Source organism: Sander lucioperca, chromosome 9, assembly GCF_008315115.2.
Source record: "Sander lucioperca isolate FBNREF2018 chromosome 9, SLUC_FBN_1.2, whole genome shotgun sequence".
NCBI lineage: Eukaryota > Metazoa > Chordata > Actinopteri > Perciformes > Percidae > Sander > Sander lucioperca.
Window position 1 is genome coordinate 31,374,107 of NC_050181.1, and position 4,488 is coordinate 31,378,594.

The following is a 4,488-nucleotide window of genomic DNA, read 5'->3' on the forward strand; positions in this document are numbered from 1 at the left end:
TAAAATGTAATGATATTTACGTGTAGCAAGCCTCAACAGTAATTCCTGACATGTTATATCTGTCAGCCGCTGACGTACGTCACCTGTTGGGACACACATGCTGTCAGTACCGTCACCTGTTGGGACATACATGCTGTCCGTGCCGTCACCTGTTGGGACATACATGCTGTCCGTACCGTCACCTGTTGGGACATACATGCTGACGTACCGTCACCTGTTGGGACATACATGCTGACGTATCGTCACCTGTTGGGACATACATGCTGTCCGTACCGTCACCTGTGGGACATACATGCTGACGTACCGTCACCTGTTGGGACATACATGCTGTCCGTACCGTCACCTGTTGGGACATACATGCTGAGTACCGTCACCTGTTGGGACATACATGCTGTCCGTACCGTCACCTGTTGGGACATACATGCTGACGTACCGTCACCTGTTGGGACATACATGCTGTCCGTACCGTCACTGTTGGGACATACATGCTGACGTATCGTCACCTGTTGGGACATACATGCTGTCCGTACCGTCACCTGTTGGGACATACATGCTGTCCGTACCGTCACCTGTTGGGACATACATGCTGTCCATACCGTCACTGTTGGGACATACATGCTGACGTACCGTCACCTGTTGGGACATACATGCTGTCCATACCGTTACCTGTTGGGACATACATGCTGTCCGTACCGTCACCTGTTGGGACATACATGCTGTCCGTACCGTCACCTGTGGGACATACATGCTGACGTACCGTCACCTGTTGGGACATACATGCTGTCCGTACCGTCACCTGTTGGGACATACATGCTGACGTACCGTCACCTGTTGGGACTACATGCTGTCCGTACCGTCACTGTTGGGACATACATGCTGACGTATCGTCACCTGTTGGGACATACATGCTGTCCGTACCGTCACCTGTTGGGACATACATGCTGTCCGTACCGTCACCTGTTGGGACATACATGCTGTCCATACCGTTACCTGTTGGGACATACATGCTGACGTACCGTCACCTGTTGGGACATACATGCTGTCCATACCGTTACCTGTTGGGACATACATGCTGACGTACCGTCACCTGTTGGGACATAATGCGTCCATACCGTCACTGTTGGGACATACATGCTGACGTACCGTCACCTGTTGGGACATACATGCGTCCGTACCGTCACCTGTTGGGACATACATGCTGTCCGTACCGTCACCTGTTGGGACATCATGCTGACGTACCGTCACCTGTTGGGACATACATGCTGACGTACCGTCACCTGTTGGGACATACATGCTGACGTACCGTCACTGTTGGGACATACATGCTGTCCGTACCGTCACCTGTTGGGACATACATGCTGACGTACGTCACTGTTGGGACATACATGCTGTCCGTACCGTCTCTGGTTACTGACACGGGAACAGAAACAGGACAGCTCACTCAACGCAGCGTAATAACTCCTGAAATGTCCATATCGCAAATGTATCATCTCAACCATCAAATACCGCGACAGGAAATAATACGCTTTTTCTTTCCTGTGAACAAATGTGTCGTTGTTGGTGATTCTTAAAAAAACAATGCACCACTAAATGTTGCGTTAAATGCGTTGTAACTCGCGTTACTGAGATTGTAACGAGTATAATATTACCGAAATTTAATTAGTAATGCGTTATATTACGTGCAGAAGGAATACATTACTGTAATGGCGTTACTCCCAACACTGGTAGGGAGGGGGACTGTTGTCTAGGTTAAAGTCAAGTTTTCTATTTAGTTTTTACACGTGCTCTCATTGTATACTTTCTTCCATTTCATTTAGTTCTTTTTATTCATCTTTATTGTTGTTAATAATAATGTAAATCTGTATTTTATTTGTAACCAAAAGCCGTACTAGAGACAAATGTCGAGAATATCTTCGGCTAAAAACACTATGATCCATACATCAGATGACTGTTGAAGCTTATCTATGTTATTTGTATCTGCCCCTATCTAAATAAACCTTAATAATAATACGTTGTCCTGAGAAAGACATCTCAGACATGCTAACTTTGCATAAAAGTGTCATAATTTGCCCAATGACCCTTAATGACAACAGTCATGACCACTCAAATGACGCCTTCATGTTCATGACGGTGTCAGGTCATAATATGACGGTGTCATGTCAGTCTATGTACACCCCTTCTAATAAAGTGTTACCTTTGTTATGTAACGTAAAAGTAGTCTCCTGAAAACATTCTCGCTGTGAGCTTCCAGGGCTCCATCTGGTCTCAAGAATCCCTGAAATGATCACGAACTGTAAAAGCTCATTATCTGGTGGAGGCACGCAAGTGTGAAAACTCCGTGTGGCCACCACGGAAAACACCGCAATGTGAAGTCAATGAGAAGATGACGTAGCATTAAGAGCGACTCGGTAGCGAGTAGTATGAAAGGCCGAAAATCTGCATAGGGAGGTGGTTGGGGGGGAGGAGGGTCAAACACAGGACTTTCACCAGGAGACGGGGGGTGGGTCCGCGTCACGGTTCCTAAACCCAACTTCCGTTGTGTCCCGCGTGTCGTGGAAACAGTAAGCCACCCAGGACCTTTTCCTTACATTAAGGGGCGTTCTGTGGATCAGGTGGGGGCTCCGTACTGTACAAAGCAGTTCCTAAAGACAGAAACACGTTATTTACAGAGCAGAGACGGGAGTCAGAGTTACTAATTTACTAACTATTTTAGTGACACTGAACACACACTCGCTGCCTGAGGCAGCACCCCCAGTTGGATTAGACCAAACCAACTTTTTATTTATTTATTAGTTTATTTGTCAGGGACAACGCAGCTACATATTCCATACATATTATCACAGTCAAAGCCGTAACAACATGTGGAGATGTGTTGCATAGAAGGTTTTAGCCAACAGGCTAATTTACCCCCCCAGTCCTGGTCAGGCCTTCTAAAATGATAATCAAATATTATTGTTTAAAGAACTACATAGTGTGAGTTACACAATCATGCAGCAGATACATTATATACTGAGTATATTAAAACAACATTTCATAGATCCATCACACATTACATCAGCAGTGCACTGGATGCTGTTTACCTAACACATCCCAAAACAGCACCACAACCCCAAGCTGCTGCGCACCCCGCGCACTACACCCGCTCACTACGACCCTCCAGCTTGGGCACCTACACCACGACTACACCCTCGTCACCGACACCCTCGCAACATACGACCCTCTCCCCTACACCGCTCACTACGTGCACCCACTCACTCCATCCCACTCACCGACACCCACTCACCTACCCCCGCCACGATCACACAAGACACACGACACATCGCAACCCGACACAGAGGCACAGACACAACTCCCTACATACACGACTCACCGACACCCAACTGAACTACACCGAATCACGACACCCTCTCAACGGAACCCTCTCACCGGACACCGAGCACCTACACCCTATCACCTTACACCCAGCTCACATACACCCTCTACCCCAAGCACCCGACAGACCACGGACGCCCACCCCACGCACAGCACCCGAGGCACGAACACCCATCGCAACGAAACATCGCGGCACCGACACAGCGCCCGACACACACGCACCGAAACCCAGCGCCACGACACCAGCACCGACACCGCGAACCGGACACCTCACGCATCCCTACGCACCGACAACCCACGACCGAACCCGCGCACCGACACCCCGGACCGACGACGACCAGCGCACCGGACCTAGAAGACAACGCACCGCGCACGAAACCCACCCACCGAAACCGCGAACCGACACCCGCTCACCGACACAAGAAAAGAAACCCGCACGACACCCGCGCACCGACGCACATCACCGACACCCGACGAAAAACATCCGCACCGACAACAGCGCAGACGACCACCAGCTCAACGAAACAAGACCGAACCCGCTGCACTACACCCGCGCACAGCAACCCACGCACACACTCAACTACACCCACTCACTACACCCGATCACCTTACACCCTTCACTACACCCTCCACATACACCGCTCACATCCAACACTCACACACGTCACCGGACACCCGCTCTACCTCACCGCTCACTAAACAACCTAGCACTACAACCGCCTCCCCTACACCCTATCACCTACACCCACTAACCTAACACGCGCACCGACACTCCGCTCACCTACACCCACTCACCCTAACACATCGCTACCTACCCCACTCACCTCAACTATCACCTACCAACCCGCTCACTCACGCTATGCTTTCACTCCCCCGGTTTATGAGGCAAGAGTTTTGCTGGCAGCTCTTGACTACAATTTCCACTGCAACAGACCAACAAGTACTACGTCCGAGGGCAAACAAATGTAAGTTTAATATGCAGTCTTGTAAAGTAAACACGCGGCACACAGTGGTTTGGGATTGATATGGCTCTCAAGTTTGTCAGTTGTTGTAATGAGTAATTGACCTGTAATACTTGACCTTTGTGTCATTAGAGTTTCAGAAGACTGTACAACA

General features: G+C 49.5%; 1 pseudogene; it reads left to right on the forward strand.

Annotated features, from left to right (window-relative positions):
• The window catches only part of LOC118495860, a 13,184-nt pseudogene extending 9,060 nt beyond the window's left edge, over positions 1 to 4,124 (forward strand).
• Positions 4,125 to 4,488: the final 364 nt, after the last annotated feature.